The sequence below is a fragment of the Arachis ipaensis genome, chromosome B10 (genome assembly GCF_059453495.1).
Source record: "Arachis ipaensis isolate K30076 ecotype BB chromosome B10, ASM5945349v1, whole genome shotgun sequence".
Lineage (NCBI taxonomy): Eukaryota > Viridiplantae > Streptophyta > Magnoliopsida > Fabales > Fabaceae > Arachis > Arachis ipaensis.
Window position 1 is genome coordinate 87,889,973 of NC_142435.1, and position 19,488 is coordinate 87,909,460.

General features: G+C 38.5%; 1 non-coding gene across 1 annotated transcript; it reads left to right on the forward strand.

The window, feature by feature from the left end:
• The first annotated feature begins 9,911 nt into the window (after positions 1–9,911).
• LOC148580768 (small nucleolar RNA R71) lies at positions 9,912–10,015 on the forward strand. Its single transcript, XR_015895716.1, has one exon. It is a non-coding gene; the product is annotated as a small nucleolar RNA R71 (small nucleolar RNA).
• Positions 10,016–19,488: the final 9,473 nt, after the last annotated feature.

Genomic DNA, 19,488 nt, shown 5'->3' on the forward strand with positions numbered 1-19,488 from the left:
AGAGAGGATTAAACATAGCAAAATTAAGGCGAAAGAAGCATGTTTTCAATCATAGCACAAAATCAGAAAGGAAAATGTAAAACATGCAATTTCTATGAATAAGTGTGAGAATAGTGGATAAAATCCACTCAATGAAGTATAAAATGTACCACGAAATAGTGGTGCATCAAATCTCCCCACACTTAAACATTAGCATGTCCTCATGCTATGCTCAAGAGAAGCTATAAGAGTGAAGCGGAATGGTAGAAAGTATGAGATGCAACCTATAAATGCAACTATATACTGAGATGATTCTGTGTAATTGGTTAAAAGTAAACAAGGTCTCCAAGACAAATATAATTCAGATTCCACTAATTCAAATCATACAGTAAAGACAAGTAAACTTGTGAGAAGATAGCTCATGAAAGCAGGGAACATAGAATCAAGCATTGAACCCTCACTGGTAGTGTATATCACTTTAATCGCTCAAGTGTCTAGGGTTAATCACTCTACTCTTCTCTAGTCATGCTTTCTAAAACTTTGTTCTTCATCTAACCAATCAACAAATATTTAGTATACCAATGCAAACATCATGAGGTCTTTTCAAGGTTGTAATGGGGCTAAGGTAAGGATGAGGATATATGTATGGCCAAGTGAGCTAAAATATGAATCTTTGACTAACCTAAGCTTTCACATAACATACACACACTCTATATAACTCTAGAATCATCCCTGGCTACCCAAAATTTCCACTTTTGCATCACATACTCATGTACCAAATTTTTCTTTAATTTTATCCAATATGCATTGATCTTTTATTAAACTTAACATTGGGGTAATTTTGTCCCCTTATTTATTTATTTAAACTATTTATGCTGGAAATATATATATTTTTATTTATTATTTTTTTTCTTTTATTTTTTTCTTTTTTTCTTTTTTTTTTTATAAAAGTAAACATAACATATCAATGCACATGGATATTTGATTTTTCTGGTTTCACATGAGTAGGTACCCAAATTCCTAATATTTTGTCAATGAAATACTATACACTTTCTTCAACCCAAGTTCCCACAGTTCCCCACACTTAATTTATAGACAATCTCTAACTTAAGCTAACCAAAGATTCATTTGGGGTAATTAATTATTTTTTTGCTTAAGGCTAGTGATGTGGTAAAATATAGCACAAAAGGGGATTAAAAAGCTCAAGGTGGCTAACAAAGGTGATTGAAAAGGTAGGCTATTTGGGATAAGTGAGCTAACAACAAATGATGGCCTCAATCATATGCAAGCATGTAAATACATTAAACAATGGACATATAGAATGGAATAAAATATAGATTGCAATCATAGAGAAGAAAACATACAAGAATAAAATATTATGGTTAAATAATGTAACCATATAATTAAGCTCAGATCTCACAGGTTGTATGTTCTTAGCTCAAAAACCATGTTCTAATTTACAATTTTCAAACAAGTTTTAACACAAATTTTTCAATTTAAATTAGTGAAATATTATAAAAAGGGTCTTGAAAAAGAACTCATCACTTCAACCAAGTAGTGGTGAAACATGCACAAAATTAAACAAACATGCAATCAAACATGCAAATGCAACAATGAACTAACACAGAAAATAAAACATTGGTGTTGAGAAGAAAACAACTAACCCATGGAAGTCGGTATTGACCTCCTCACGCTTAAAGATTGCACCATCCTCGGTGCATGCTAAGATGTACAAGTGGATGGGTGGCTCCAATTGACGCTTTTCTCCAAGGATTGTGCAGATAGAATTGTTTGTCTCCCCATTTAGAAGCTTTCCCTTTCCCTTCTTTGGTGGCCATCCTGAAAGAAGAGAAAAAGAAGAAAAGTAACCCAGAAATAAAGATAAGAAAATAAATAAAGTATGGGCGGGTTAATGCCAAATAATAAGGGTCTCAATTACATGGTAGCTACAACATGCAAGTGAGAAAATAGTAGAAGCAAATGGCATATCAATAGTGCAAAAGTTGCAACAATGGGGGAGAGAGTGTGGGTAATGCAAGATAATATAAATTCATGTCAATGCAAAAGGGATACAGGTATCATAAAAGATTGACATTGACAGATAAATAATATCATCCAACAGTGTAAAACAAGTCACTAAGCACCAAAAGAAAGCAAGAGAAATGCAACAGTGGAATAAGGACATTTAACACCAATAGAAAAATAATAATCATAGAAAAGAAAATAAAAACATGCATACAGTTAAAATGCAATGAATGAAAAAATGTAAATATAATGTGGAAAAAATGAGAAAGAAGAGGGAGGAGATGAAAGTTGGAAATGAGGAGGAAAGAATGAGAAAGGAGAGAGAAAAGGAGAAGAATGGAATCTGCAAAGCGACGCGTAAGCGTCGCCCGCGCGTACGCGTGGGTGTGCAAAAGAAGAGGCGACTCGTAAGCGTCGTCCACGCTTACGCCTGGGTGAGCAAGGATCCTAGTGACGCGTAAGCGTCAGTCACGCGTACGCGTGACCACTGGTTGTGCTAAACACACAATACCAGCACCAAAGCAGCACAACTCTCGGCCAAATCACTCATTGATGCCGATCTGGTGATCCACCCATACGCGTCGCTGACACTTACACGTAGAGTGGCTAAAATACAGGTGACGCGCACGCGTCGCCCACGCGTAACTTTCTGTAAGGTTTAGTGTCGCATATGACGCGTGCGCGTGGTTCTCACGCACGCGTGGGACGCGCTTTTCTTTCTTTTCCTTTTATATATATATATATATATATATATATATATATATATATATGCAGAATGCAGAATTTACGAATTAAAACTGATAAAATTAAAATAAAATAAAACTAAGAATAAAAAAAGACGATCATACCATGGTAGGTTTTCTCCCACCTAGCACTTTTAGTTAAAGTCCTTAAGTTGGACATTTGGTGAGCTCCTTGTCATGGTGGATTGTGCTTGTACTGATCCTTGAATCCCCACCAATATTTGTAATTCCAATGGCCTCCGGGATCCCAAACTAGGCACATACAGCCGTCAAGCAATCTAAAGTAAGTGACAAGGCCCCAGGAGTGTTGATTGCTAGAATGAATTCCGTGGTCCCAAACCTTGCTTATGCACCCGTCTTCTTGTTGATCATCATGATTCCATCCGGGTGGCAGGCAATCTGAATTCTCACTAAGGCATCCAAACAGCTTCCTAGACCTATTCAATTGAGAATTGTACCAACCTTTGTACTTCAATTTGGAGCATGCAACCATATTGAAGGTTGCATGACAATTCCTACCACTAACCATCTCTCGCTTGCTCTTATAGCCACAAAGAGCTCTAAGTTGTCCATCCATCTCAAGCAAAGCATATCCAAGTGGGCTAATTAATCTTAGAGATGAGAGATTTACCGACTTGAATGAATGGATGGATGGTGATGGCTTTGGGGGAGAAGTCTCCAACAACTTTGGCAAGGTGATTTCCAGCTCAATTCCCTTGTGCTCTTCTTTGACAACTTCCACCTCTTTGCAAGCTTCTTCAACATTAACCTCTTCCTCTTGGTAGCTTTCTTCCAATTTGATCTCTTCTTCATTGTTCACCAAGGGCATGGGAGATTGTGCTTCTTCTTCTTTAATCTCCATGTCATGTCCAATGGGAGAGAATTCAAATGTAGATAAGAATTCATCAATGATTGAATCCATTTCTTGATCATCCCCTTCAAAGTCTTCAACCATGATATGCCTTGGTGGTTGTACACCCTCCTCAACATCAAATTCAAACTCCTTAGAAGGGGGTTCTATGACTGGGCTTTCCCATGGACGTTCCGCATCTCCTAAGTCTTCGACCACTTCTTCCTCTTCAATGATTACAGCTTCCTCCAATTGTTCCAATACAAAGTCATGGTGCTCACTGTCCACCGGAGTTTCTAGCTTCTCCTACATGCTGCGTTCTTCAGTAGATTCTCCACATGAAGTCGTGGGAGTTCCTGGAGTGTCCGAACATTGGGAAGCTAATTGATTTATCGCTTGCTCTAATTGATGAAGGGTTGCATGAAATCGATCCGCTATTTCCTTGAGACGATCTTTTGATTCTTGTTGCGCTCGGCTATCATAAGTAGGATCATAGTGCTCTTGGATTGATGGATATGGATGATGTGCATAAACTTGATATGCTACGATTTAGGAAATTGCACGATCGGCAAAATTCCTTCCGGCAAGTGCACCGGTTATCGTCAAGTAAAAACTCACAATAGAGTGAGGTCGAATCCCACAAGGATTGGTTGAGTGAGCAATTCGGATTAGAAGTATGTTCTAGTTGAGCGGAATCAAGATTTAGATGAGAATTACGGAATGTAAAATTGCATGAATTAAAGAGCGAGAAGCTAAATTGCTGAAATTAAAAGGGATGGGGGTGATTGCATGAATTTAATTACAGAATGTAAAGAGAAAGTGGTAAATCAGAAATGGGGAGTTCATTGGGTGTTAGGAGATATTGAGATCTCCGAATCAAAACAACTTTTATCCCTTCCTCAACCAATGCATTCATTGAATTTTGCTTGGCAATCTTATATGATTGGATCCCAATCCCTTGGCTCACCAATTCTCTCTAAAAACAAACAAATTCCCAATCCCTTGGTTTAAATGTTCATAAGAAGAGATGATGCTCGATCACTGATTATACCACACAGTTTCATGAACCACAATTTGGTAGGATTACATGTCACAATATCCATCCAAACCCCAATCCAATTCACTGTGGGAAAGCTTCTCTAGCATGAATCCTCCATTCCTTTCCCAAGGTTCCGAAGGATTCCAATTATGGGTAGTTTCTTTCCCAAGACAACTACCCAATGGAATTAGATCGAGAAGCTTTCTAACAAAATTCAAGAGAAAAGATTGAAGAAGATAAAACTATTATTGATTCATTGAATTACAATAGAGCTCCCTAACCCAATGAAAGGGGTTTAGTGAGTCATAGCTCTGAATTCAATTACAAAACTAAAAGAAAATGATACAAAGTTCCCCGTGTCCCCAAAAAGTCCCCAACTAACTTAAATTCTATCCTATTTATACACTTTCTAAATTGAGCTTCTGTTGTGTTTCTTGGGCTTTGAGGCCTTTCCCTGATTTCCTTTTGCTTTGGGTTTATGGTCCATAATCCTGATGAGGCTGTGATCCAATTCTGTAACATTCATTGAGCAAACTTAGTGATAAACAAGTAATGACACAAGACTCAACAAATTGAAGCTCCAGACTCATCAATTCTTCAGGCCCAATCCCATAAACCATGATATTCAATTGGGTTTCATATCATAATACGTTTAAGTTAATGTTTGTGCTCAAATGCTAACTTAAACTTCAATATATTTGGCCCAGAAATCCTTTCAAAAAGTGGCGTTTAAGTTGAAGTTTAAGTTTTAGTTTAAGGTTAAACTGAAACTTAAACGTGGAAATGGAAGAAAGCAACCCAGGAGTGTGAAATGTCGAACACGTTTAAGCTTCAGTTTAAGGTTAAACTGAAGCTTAAACGTGGAAATGAAGAAAGCAACCCTGGAGGAGCAATTGGGTCGAACACGTTTAAGCTTCAGTTTAAGGTTAAACTGAAGCTTAAACGTGGAAATGAGAAAGCAACCCTGGAGGAGAGAAATAGTCGAACACGTTTAAGCTCTAGTTTAACCTTAAACTGGAGCTTAAACGTGGAAATGCTCCTGGTGCCTTTCTTACTTCTGGCGTTTAACTTCCAGTTTAAGGTTAAACTGGAGGTTAAACGCCAGTTCCAGCATTTCTTAGCCTTCATGATTCTGGCGTTTAAGCTCCAGTTTAGGCTTAAACTGGAACTTAAACGCCATTTCCAGCATTATATGGTTTGGTAGTTTAAGTTCCAGTTTAAGCTTAAACTGTAACTTAAACTCCACATGTGATATTCAAGCTTCCTTTATTGATTTTGTTGCTTCCTTGCCTAGCCTCTTCTTCCCTGAAATCATCCAAACAATTGCATCAAAGTCTTGCAAAATTTCATGAGAAATCTTCCATTCATAGCATTCAAGTAATATAACTAAAAACTCATGGAATTTACATCAAAATCATACTGTTTGGATGGTTCATTGCTTTGTTATTCATTTAACCATTCTTGGTTACTTTAAGCTCAAGAAAATGCATAAAACAACTAAAACTAACAGAAAAATGCTAGTGAAACTAGCCTAAGATGCCTTGGCATCACAACACCAAACTTAATACTTGCTTGTCCCTAAGCAAGTCCTGAGTTATTTGAGGAGAAAGTATGAAACAGAAAGCAATTACATTGGCTATATTAGCAAGCATTTGAAGTTCATCAAAAGGGTTTTATGCAGAAAGTTGCAGCATCACTTTTTCATTCTTATCAGGTGAGATTATCACTTTTTCATTGCATCCATCAAACACTGCTATGGCCTCTTGTTATTCTTATGTCCTTGGCACTTTTCTCTTCTTTGTTTTTCTTTTCTTTTCTTAGAGCTCCTTTGCTCCTTGTTTGCTTAGTGTCATGTGTTGCACAAGCCTTTGGCATTTTCTTTTTCTTATCAGTGCACTACACATATCCACTCCAGGCATTTTAGTTCACATTTCTTCTTGAGACATTGGTGCCCAGCACCTCTTTGTGTGACTAAATGTTTTGTATTTAGGTTGCTCTTGATAATGGACTTTTGGTTGATAATCCCGGGTTAGTTAACCCAAGTTACCAAGTGTTGAAACACTCCTCAGAACCTATTCATCCAAGCATATCCTTAATACATAAACACCACAGGCATTTGTCTCAGAAGTTCAAACCATTGGTGCCTAGCTTATTTTCTCAATTTTTTTGCTTTTTGGTTGCCCTTTTTCAGTGGATTTTTCTTCTTCTTTTTCTTTCTTTTTCATGGCCAAAGACATTTATTCATCAAGATCCATAGACAGTTTTCAATTTCTACACAAAAATGATAATTCTACACTCTATTTCCAGTGATCTGACTAAACAATCAAGCATGCATACCACCACTTAATTCTACTTGATTTGTCACTAATTGAGCCAAGTTACTTTTGTTCAAACTTTTCTTTTATTTTTGGAAACAGAACAAGCATGGCAAGCATTTGTTTAAGAAGGTGAAGTTATATCCAAACATCTAGGCATTCACTTTATTCAAAGCAATAAACAGACAAACATACTAGAAACTTCACATTCCAGAAAGATTCAACAATTACAGTTTAAACCAGAACAAGCATGCTTTTGTTTGCCCTTTTTAAAGAATTGTCAAGGAACAACACCACCTTGTGAAATTCCTTGTTTTCTCTTTGTTGCCAGGAAACAATTTGATTTCTCCTTCTTCTCCTAGTTGTTGCTTCATGCTTTAAGATCCTTGTTTCCTTTCCTGCAAAGAGTGATGAAGTTGCTTGCTTCTCAAGCACTTGAGTGGTTAGCTCAACTATGTATGGGTAAGTGTCTGAGTCTTAAGTTGGTGTGTGAACACCAAACTTAGTCTCCTACTTACTTCTCTGTTCTTTGAATCCTTGAGTTCTCCTTGGAATGAAGTTGCTGCTAAGGATTTTAAGCATTTCTGTGATTGCTTAGAATGGTTGTTCCTTTCATATAATTCAAAGGTTGTTGTGTTCAGTTGATCTTTATGGTGGAACACTAAACTTAGAGTCACACATTCCCCTTTGAATTATTGATCCACGAATTCATTGTTTGGTGTGAAACACCAAACTTAATTCTTTGCAATGCACAGAAACTACTTCACCTTTTTATTGAAACAAATAAAAGAAACAGCAAGGGAGTATTACCTCAGGTTGGGTTGCCTCCCAATAAGCGCTTCTTTAACGTCATTAGCTTGACGGTTGCCCCTTGTTAGGGTGGATTGTAGTGCTTGATGTCCTCTCCTCTCACTATGAAAACGTCCCCATTTGATTCCTTCATGATTTCCAAATGTTCCATAGAAAGAACTTTCCTGATTATGAACACTTGAGGGAGCTGGGAAGGAATGGTTTTTAGGCCAGGTAGGATTGGCAGATAATGACTTGATATCACTTTATCTCCCGGAGAGAAACCTTCAGTGGGAATTTTCTTGTTTCTCCACCCTCTTGGCAATTTCTTTACAATTCTTCCCTTTCTCTTGAGGATTTCTTCATTGACCCTTATGCCAGGAGGATCCTTCTGATCTGTTTCTATTGATTCTTGTGGCTTTAACTCTTGCAATTCTTGTTTGCCTTCCAAGGACTGTTTCAGAGTTTCAGCTGCTGGATTGCTTTCCTCCAAACACAGATGGCTACTATCATCCTTAGGCTTTTCAGGTTCTGGTTCAGGCTCAGATGCAGGTTTGAAAACATTGAAAATGAGCTATTCATCATGTATTCTCAAGATTAGCTCTCCTTGTTCTACATCTATGAGCGCTCTAGCAGTGGCTAGAAATGGCCTTCCCAGAATGATAGGGTGTAGGTAGCTTTCCTCCATGTCCAAAATGACAAAGTCTGTGGGGAAGAAATAATTTCCCACTTTCACCAGCACATTTTCAACTACCCCTTTAGCTTGCTTCTGAGTTTTGTCAGCCAGTTGTATGATTACATCAGTGGATCTCACCTCATTCAGTTGTAGCCTCTTCATAAGAGTCAGAGGCATCACATTTATGCTAGCTCCTAGATCACAGAATCCTCTGTCAATTTTTGTTTCCCCTATGATGCAGGGGATATGAAAACTTCCTGGGTCTGTTTTCTTAGAGACTATGTCCTTCTTGATGAGGGCACTGCATTCTTTGTTCATTATTACAGTTTGTCCTCCCTTCAAAACTCTTTTCTTGCTCAGCAATTCCTTTAAATACTTGATATGTGTAGGCATCTGCTGGAGAATCTCAAGAAAGGGAATATTGATATGGAGAGACTTAAATGTCTCTAAAAACCTTGAATAGGTTTTCCCTTTTTCACCTCCTCCTAACCTCTGAGGAAATGGTGCTTTTGGTTGGTATGTTTCCAGCATGCCTTTTTGCAGTTCCTTGGCTTGCTCAGTTTCACTTTCCTGCTTAGCTTCTTCCACACCTTCCTTCAAGATTTCTGGCTCCTGTTCTGAGGGTCTGATTCCTTCTTCTTCTGAGACTTCCTTCAATATGGTGATGGCCTTGCATTCTTCCCATCTCACTCCCTTTTGTTCCCCTTTAGGATTCTTTTCTGTGTTACTAGGGAACACTGCAGTTGACTTGGGGGCCTGTTGAGATAGCTCTCCTACTTGAGACTCCATCCTCTTGAGTTTTTCACCATGGTTCCTTAAGGTAGATCTCACATCATCCCTAAAGCTTTTCAACTCACTTATGTCCTGACCCATGTTTGCCAGCATTCCTTCTATCCTGTTTAATTGATCTTGAAATTGTTGGTTCGGATTAGGTTGGGTAGGTTGATTATTTTGGCCATGATATGATGGTTGGGAGTAAGTGTTTTGTGTGGCTTGGTATGATCTTTGGTTGGAGTTTTGGTATGTGGACTTGTTATGTTGGTTTTGCTGGTTTCCCCACCCAAAGTTTGGGTGGTTTTTCCAGCCTGGGTTGTAAGTGTTGGAATGTGGATCATATGGTTGCCTTTGTTGATTTCCTATATAATTGGCATCTTCCCAATCACCTCCTTCAGTGCTTACTTCCTCTTGATCTTGTGTGTGTATTGCAGCCACTTGCTTTGTTTCTAATTTCCTGGTGAACTCTGCTAGTTGCTTGGCAAACACCTTGTTTTGGGCTAAAATTGTATCAACATGGTTCAGCTCCATGACTCCCTTAGTGTTGTGTCTCTCTGAAGCATAGTAGTACTCATTCTCAGCCACTGTCTCAATCACTTCAATGGCTTCTTCCACAGTCTTTTTCCTGTTCAATGAACCTCCTGATGAATGGTCTACAGCCTTCCTTGATTCATAAGAAAGTCCATCATAGAAAATATGCAATTGCACCCAGTCATGGAACATGTCTGGTGGGCATTTCCTTGTCAAATCCTTGAATCTCTCCCATGCCTCGTAGAGAGTTTCACCATCTTGTTGTCTAAAAGTCTGAACCTCAGATCGAAGCCTATTGACCTTTTGTGGGGGGTAGAAACGTGCCAGAAACTTGCTTTCCACCTCATCCCAGGTTGTTAGGCTCCCCCTTGGGAATGATTCCAGCCACTTAGCTGCCTTGTCCCTAAGTGAAAATGGGAACAAGAGCAGTTTATAGGTATCTTCCTGGACTCCATTGGACTTCACAGTGTCGCAAATTCTCAGGAATTTTGTGAGATGTTGGTTTGGATCTTCATTAGCACTCCCACCAAATTCACAATGATCCTCCACAAGTGATATTAGCTGTGGTTTGAGTTCAAAATTGTTGGCCTGAATGGGTGGTTTCTGAATGCTGCTACCACAATTCCCAGAAGTTGGGTTTATGTATGAACCAAGAACCCTCCTCTCAGGAATGGCATTGTTTCCATCAGCCCTCTCATGGTTGTGAACTTCTCTATCCATGTTGAGATCTAAAGCTTCCTCAAAATTGTCCTCAGATTCTCCTTCAGATTCCTCTTCTCTCAGTACTCTCTTCCCTCTTGCTTCCCTTCTAAGTCTATGAAGGGTCCTCTCTGGTTCGGTATATGGAGGAGTTGATGTCTCTCCTCTCCTACCTGTCATACAAGAACACAGCACAGGCACCAGACAAGTGAAATACTCTTGGTTAATGGAAGAGTATGGTTAGAGCAGTTGAGGAATTAATTCAAATAGTTAGTGAGTCAGTGAGTTAGTTGCTTGAATTTAAAGGCATAAAGAAAGAAAACAAGTAACAGAGTGCAGAAGTTAAAATTCAACAAGTAACTTGAACTAAATTATCAAAACAAAAAAAAAATGCTCAATCTAGTTAACTTCCAATTTGAGAATTGTCAATCGAAAACCAATCCCCGGCAACGGCGCCATAAACTTGATGTGCATAAACTTGATATGCTACGATTTAGGAAATTGCACGATCGGCAAAATTCCTTCCGGCAAGTGCACCGGTTATCGTCAAGTAAAAACTCACAATAGAGTGAGGTTGAATCCCACAAGGATTGGTTGAGTGAGCAATTTGGATTAGAAGTATGTTCTAGTTGAGCGGAATCAAGATTTAAATGAGAATTACGGAATGTAAAATTGCATGAATTAAAGAGCGAGAAGCTAAATTGCTGAAATTAAAAGGGATGGGGGTGATTGCATGAATTTAATTGCAGAATGTAAAGAGAAAGTGGTAAATCAGAAATGGGGAGTTCATTGGGTGTTAGGAGATATTGAGATCTCCGAATCAAAACAACTTTTATCCCTTCCTCAACCAATGCATTCATTGAATTTTGCTTGGCAATCTTATATGATTGGATCCCAATCCCTTGGCTCACCAATTCTCTCTAAAAACAAACGAATTCCCAATCCCTTGGTTTAAATGTTCATAAGAAGAGATGATGCTCGATCACTGATTATACCACACAGTTTCATGAACCACAATTTGGTAGGATTACATGTCACAATATCCATCCAAACCCCAATCCAATTCACTGTGGGAAAGCTTCTCTAGCATGAATCCTCCATTCCTTTCCCAAGGTTCCGAAGGATTCCAATTATGGGTAGTTTCTTTCCCAAGACAACTACCCAATGGAATTAGATCGAGAAGCTTTCTAACAAAATTCAAGAGAAAAGATTGAAGAAGAAGATAAAACTATTATTGATTCATTGAATTACAATAGAGCTCCCTAACCCAATGAAAGGGGTTTAGTGAGTCATAGCTCTGAATTCAATTACAAAACTAAAAGAAAATGATACAAAGTTCCCCGTGTCCCCAAAAAGTCCCCAACTAACTTAAATTCTATCCTATTTATACACTTTCTAAATTGAGCTTCTGTTGTGTTTCTTGGGCTTTGAGGCCTTTCCCTGATTTCCTTTTGCTTTGGGTTTATGGTCCATAATCCTGATGAGGCTGTGATCCAATTCTGTAACATTCATTGAGCAAACTTAGTGATAAACAAGTAATGACACAAGACTCAACAAATTGAAGCTCCAGACTCATCAATTCTTCAGGCCCAATCCCATAAACCATGATATTCAATTGGGTTTCATATCATAATACGTTTAAGTTAATGTTTGTGCTCAAATGCTAACTTAAACTTCAATATATTTGGCCCAGAAATCCTTTCAAAAAGTGGCGTTTAAGTTGAAGTTTAAGTTTTAGTTTAAGGTTAAACTGAAACTTAAACGTGGAAATGGAAGAAAGCAACCCAGGAGTGTGAAATGTCGAACACGTTTAAGCTTCAGTTTAAGGTTAAACTGAAGCTTAAACGTGGAAATGAAGAAAGCAACCCTGGAGGAGCAATTGGGTCAAACACGTTTAAGCTTCAGTTTAAGGTTAAACTGAAGCTTAAACGTGGAAATGAGAAAGCAACCCTGGAGGAGAGAAATAGTCGAACACGTTTAAGCTCCAGTTTAACCATAAACTGGAGCTTAAACGTGGAAATGCTCCTGGTGCCTTTCTTACTTCTGGCGTTTAACTTCCAGTTTAAGGTTAAACTGGAGGTTAAACGCCAGTTCCAGCATTTCTTAGCCTTCATGATTCTGGCGTTTAAGCTCCAGTTTAGGCTTAAACTGGAACTTAAACGCCATTTCCAGCATTATATGGTTTGGTAGTTTAAGTTCCAGTTTAAACTTAAACTGGAACTTAAACTCCACATGTGATATTCAAGCTTCCTTTATTGATTTTGTTGCTTCCTTGCCTAGCCTCTTCTTCCCTGAAATCATCCAAACAATTGCATCAAAGTCTTGCAAAATTTCATGAGAAATCTTCCATTCATAGCATTCAAGTAATATAACTAAAAACTCATGGAATTTGCATCAAAATCATACTGTTTGGATGGTTCATTGCTTTGTTATTCATTTAACCATTCTTGGTTACTTTAAGCTCAAGAAAATGCATAAAACAACTAAAACTAACAGAAAAATGCTAGTGAAACTAGCCTAAGATGCCTTGGCATCAATGGACATGGTGTATATGGAGGTGGTGGTTCTTGGGAGTAATTGGGTTGGAATTGGGGTGGATCTATGTATGGTTGACGATTAGATTTCTGCCAGTAAAGAAATTTTATATAATCGCGTTGTAAGTATAGTTTCTAAACCAACAGAGAATCCTTTCTTATAAAAGTTTTGGTTGTCACTTAAGCAAACCCAATAATATTTATAACCGAAGTATTTAAACCTCGGGTCATCTTCTCAAGGAATTGCAGGGAAGTATGATTTATTATTGGTTATGGAAAAATATTTATTTTTGGGTTTTTGAAATAAGGAACAAATAATTTAAATGGCAAGAAAAATAAATTAATAATTATAAAAATTTCTTGCAAGGTATAAGAACTAGAAATCCCATCCTAGTTATCCTTATCAGGTGTGGTGAGAATTGTTATTGCTCCCACTTAGTTAACCCTTACTAAATAAAGGAAAGTCAAGTGGACCAATCAATTTGATCCTCAAGTCCTAGTCAACTCCTGTGGAAAGACTAGCTTTAGAGCGATCCAAATCAATCAGCAACTCCCAATTTTCAATCAACTGTTGAGTTTGATAACTCAAGTGTTACCAATTACTTAACCCAAGCAAAAAGGGAATAAATCTTAAATTAAATTAAAAGCATCATAAATAGAATAAAACAATCATAAATCTGAAATACCTCAATTCATATTAAATAGAATATTCAAATCTAACATGGAAAGATTTATAAGCCAAATTGAAAAGATAAATAACAATTAAAGTAATAGAATAAATAAAAGTAGAAAATAAGTTAAAGGAACATTGAACCTGGAATTAAGAGAAGTAGCCTAATCATAATAGAAATCCTAAATCCTAATCCTAAATCCTAAGAGAGAGGAGAGAGCCTCTTCCTCTAAAAGCTACATCTAAAACCTAAAATTATGAATATTGAATGTTGTATCCATCCTTCTTCCATCTCTTTTTCAATTCCCCCATTCTCTAGCTTTTATTCTGCATTTCTAGGCTTGGATTTGGGTCGAAAAGGGGTCCAGAAATTGTTGGGGGCGACTTCTGCAATTTTCTGCAAGTGGCGTCCGTCATGCGTGCGCGTGGGTCATGCGTTCGCGTCATTTGGAGTTTTTCCTTATCACGCATACGCGTCAGTCATGCGTCCGTGTCGTTTGTGTTCTGCGCCAAGCACGCGTCCGCACCGTCCACACGTGCGCGTCACTTGCGTTTTGCGCTAGGCACGCGTCTGCGTCGTCCACACGTGCGCGTCACTGCCTTTTCTTCAAAACTCCATTTTTGTGCTTTCCTTCCATTTTTGTATGTTTCCTTTCTGTCCTCTAAGCCATTCCTGCCCTATAAAGCCTGAAATTACTTAACACACAGATCACGGCATCGAATGGTAATAAAGGATAATTAAATTTAATATTTTTAAAGCATAGGAAACATGTTTTCACATATATCATAAAATAAGGAAGGAATTATAAAATTATGCAATTCATGTGAATAAGTGGGTGAAGAATTGATAAAAGCACTTAATTGAGCACAAGATGAATCATAAAATAGGGGTTTATCAATGGTTCATACGGCTCATAGGGTGGTTGGTATGGTGGATATGGGTTAGGGTCATATGAGGGTGTTTGGCAGTATAGGGCTTGTGAGTTTGGTGGTTCAAAGGTATGTTGGGAAGGTAGTTCATAAGCATATGGTGGTGCTTGTTGGTAACTACAAAGGGGTCCACCATACTCATCATCTTGGTACGCTCCCTGGAATGGCTCTTGACCATAGTAATTTGGTGGAGGTGGTTTGTCACGAAAGGGTCCACCATAACTATTGTCTTGGTATGCATCACAGAATGGTTGTTGGTTATAGCGCATTGGAGAGGGTTGTTGCCAAGAGGGTTGATCAAATCCTTGTGGCTCCTCCCATCTTTGATTCTTCCAACCTTGATGCATGTTCTCATTATAGCTTCCATTCCTTACAACAACATTGGAATCAAACTTGAAACCAGAGGGGTGAGAATTCATAGTAGCTAAAGAAAATAAAAACTAATAAAAATTAATGAAAATAAACACCTAAAACTAGAAACACTAACAAAGAAACGAAAAAGCAAATATTTACAATAACCAATAATAAGGCACACGTTTGCAATTCCCCGGCAACGGCGCCAAAAACTGATGCGAGGCGGAAGTCAGCCAATTAAGAAATTAATATAGAAATACGTTGTGAGTATAGTTTTTAACCAGCTAAAACCACACATCAATTTAGAAGGTTTGTCACAAAAATTAGAATAAAAATACTGGGAGTATGAGTCCCAGGTCGTCTCCCAACGAGTTGACAAAAGGGTGCTATCTTATTAATCAGGAGTTTTATGGGAAATTTTGAGTTTGGGCAATGGGCACAAGCATATGATTGTTAATTAAAGCAATGAAAGTTAAAAGAGATTTATATTATTCTAAATAAAAAGTCTTGACTGGGGGAATGATTAATTGAAAGTTCTATCCTTGTTGGAATTCTCTCAAGTGTAGTATAAAGAGGTTGTTATTTTCACTTAGTTAACCCTACTAAATAAAGGAAAGTCAAGTGATTGAGCTAACTCTTATTCACAAATATTAGTCCTCTCCCTTGGGAAGGTCTGGCATTAGTAAATAGAGAATTAGCCAACAACTCCCAATTTAACTTATCACTTGAGCATTCCAACTCAAGTGTCTCTTCTTAATCAACCCGCATGTCAAGTTGGGAGTCTACTCTATCAACATGAATACCATCTTCGTTGTTTGGAGTTTGGAGTATAAAAGAAACATGATAATTTAAATAAAATAGGGATTAAAAATTAATTAAAGGTAAAAGTAATTCTCTGTATTAATAAATCCAAAATAATCCAATTGTAACTCTAAATAAGAATTAAGAATATGGAATAATAAGGGAATAAGAAAACAAACTAGAATAGTAACTTCAACGGAGGTGATGACTCTTCTCAATGTCCAAAGCAAAAGCATAAAACTAATAAACTATGAATGTGTACAAAACCTAGAGGAAGAGTGATTTTCTCTCCAGATTCAGATCTAAAAATCTAAAACTATGCTAATGAGAATGTGTGTTGAGTCTCTGCATGTTCTCTGGCTCTAGTCTGTGTTTCTGGGCCGTAAACTGGGTCAAAACTCGGCCCAAAATTACCCCCAGTGTTTTCTGTTAATTCTGCAAATCGCGCATGTCACGCGTATGCGTCAGTCACGCGTACACGTCGCTGGTCATCTTTGCGTGTCACGCGTACGCGTTAAGCACGCGCACGCGTCGTCTTGCAGAACTTCAATCCACGCGTACACGTCAGGTACACGCACGCGTCACTGCAAATTTCTCCATATCACGCGCACGCATGAGCCATGCGTGCGCGTCGATGCTCGCTGGTTATCTCCTTAGTTTCTTGTGTTCCTTCCATTTTTGCAAGCTTCCTCTCCATTCTCTAAGCCATTCCTGCCCTATAAAGCCTGAAACACTTAACACACGGATCACGGAATCGAATGGTATAAAGGAGAATTAAAATAATCAAATTAAAGACTTCTAGGAAGCAAGTTTTTAACCATAGAACAAAACTAGGAAGGAATTGTAAAATCATGCAAATCATATGAATAAGTGGGAAAAGGATTGATAAAAACCACTCAATTGAGCATAAGATAAACCATAAAATAGTGGTTTATCAGTGCGGCGATCGTAGCTCTGTAGCTCAAGATATGAGCTTGGGAAGATTGAAGTGAATAGTGCTTCTCTCTTCCCCTCTCCCTCTTTTCTTCAGCTGGGTGTGTGTGTGTGTTTGAGTGTGTTATGGGTGTTTGGGTTCATTAATGAACCCTTATATATGTTGGACTTGGGCCCAACTTGGGCCCGGTACAACCCGTTAGGATTTTTAGCCCGTCCGGCCCAACTTTGGGCCAAACCTTTAAAATTAACGTCCGGCTTTCGACTTCTAATATTTTCTAAGGTTTTTGACTGTTTTCACTTTTTCTCGCACAGTACCGGGCAGACTTGAACTATTCAACCGGTTCAACTGACGGTTAGCGATTTTTCACGGTTTTTCGCAGAAAATACATTTTCTGACTCCGAAAGACCTACTGAGTCTAAAAATCATATTTAAATCAACAAATTCCCATCCTAACTTTCCGGAATTAATTTTGGTCATTTAAATGATTTTATTCGTCAAAAAATCCAGTTTTTACACTCCACCTCCGTCATTCCCATGGTTGTTCATCTGTTGTCCAAGGGCCGTAGTAGTGACCTGCATAGCAGCAGCCATATTCTCCACGCCGCCATAAAATCTACCGGGCTATTTGGGTTGGCTCCTGATCCATGAGTACTAGTATGACCTCTCCCACGACGTCGACCGCATCCACGAGGCACCATCTTGTTCCTATACACACCAAACAATCGATATCAAGTTGATCAGTCTCAATATCGGAAGTCTAGTGCTTCAAAGTCCCAAATGCATGATCATGAACATTTATTCCAGGTATATCAGTTAGATATTCTAATAGCACATAACACACATACAAAGATTACACAGAAGCATAGTCAGTCCGTCCCTCAGGCTCTACAGGAACGAACTGCTCTGATACCATAATGTAACACCCTACCACACAGAGCCTTATGCTTAAGTCATAAGACAGAGGTGGTGAGGTATTACGACTTCTAAAAATAAAGTTTAGTACATATAGTATTGTGAAGAATGTTTATAACTAGGAGCCTTTGAAGGAAAAGGGGTAAATAAAAATCGTAACTCGAAAAGCCCAACACTCCGATCGATAACGTAATAAAAATAAAAAGGATAAGATAATGCAAGAATATATCCAAAGAGTGCCAAAAACACAAATATCCAAAACTCAAAATCCGGTTACGAAGAAAACCGGTCCGAACATAGAAGTATATACAAATATATATAAAGCAAGAAACCCAAAGGGCGAAATACAAAACCTATTCTCGAAAACAACCTCTAAGAGGAAGTCAAACAGTATATTTATATACATTATTTAGTGGAGATAAGAGTATCTAAATGAAAACATAAAACCAAAGTAAGTCCTGAGAACCAAGGATCATCGCTAATCCAGAAGCCTCCAGCATGCCTCAGCGAGAAACCTCACGTCCTGCATCTGAAAACAACAAAATCCGCAAGGGTGAGAACCGAAGATTCTCAGTATGGTAACAGTGCCCACATATCTAACATGTAACGTCCTGGGAAAGCCAAAGGTAATCCTAGAACTTCCACCAGATAATTCAAAGCTTATAAATAGACTAAACCATAAAAGAAAACTGACTAAAGATCTTCAATCTAACTAATACTTCCCTTTCCAATTCCTGCAGACCTCTCAACCGCCAGTAGTAATAGAATTTGGCAAGCACAATTATATCAGACAAGAAGATATACAATTAGGAAATAGATACGACATTTAGAGAATTAGCAAGTAATATGCAGTCAATTAGGCAATTCCAAATAATTCACATAGTATGCATATGATGAATGCATGTCCTAATGGCTGATGATATCATCTGTTAATTATATAGCCAACCCGACAAGTCCTGGATGCTAACCATTGGACTGTCCCTCTGTCGTGCATCCCCAACTCGAGTTATTAAGAACATAAGTCATAATTCATATCTAACACCTTAACTGGTGTATATTCACAGGGGCGAGCTCATCCGGAACTTTCACAGTGTCCGGCCACACTTACGACATAGGGTCAGCAGAGTATCGAGTCTCCACCTGGAGCACATGGTGGCTAGCCACTGCTTTCTCCTAGGGAAACTCGTATCTCAGATAGTGGAAGTGCAACATTCACATTTCAATTCAATACGCATATATGCAATCATACTCAGCCATAATTCATTAATAGCTCAACTGTAACACGGCAATATCTTAGCAATTCGGCTCATAATACAATCTATAATCAGCCAATTCATTAACAATTACAGTCCTTCATCTCATGGCATATCAACCACTTCCACATTCATCCACCGTATCTCATACAATGATCTTTGATCATTATAAATCATTAATTCTCCCTTTTCTTCATCCACAAGTTACCACATTTGCTAGCCCTTCCCAGTGCTAGACTTATCATCAAGTTTTAAGGCATAAGGGGTGAGATCAGAGGCTTAAAAGTATGCAATTTGGCTTTGAAATATCAAAAATCAACTTTGGGATGAAAACAGGGTCACGTGTGCGCATCGCCCACTGTGCACGCGTGGAACGCAACAAAAGCACAGCGATGCGTACGCGTCCCTCCACGCGCACGCATAGATGGGAGAACACCAACTGACGCCTACGCGTCAGCCATGCGTACCCGTGGGTGCGTTTTGTGCCCTAGGCACAAAACTGGCACTACATAGGCACAACTCTCTGGAATTTGGCTGGGCAACTGTTTTAGTTCATCGATGCGTACGCATGGGCCACGCACACGCGTGGGTAGTGAAACTTTGAAAATGACGCATGCACGTTGGCCACGCTTATGCGTGGGAGTGCGTTCTGCCAAAAATTTTACTTAGTTAAAAGC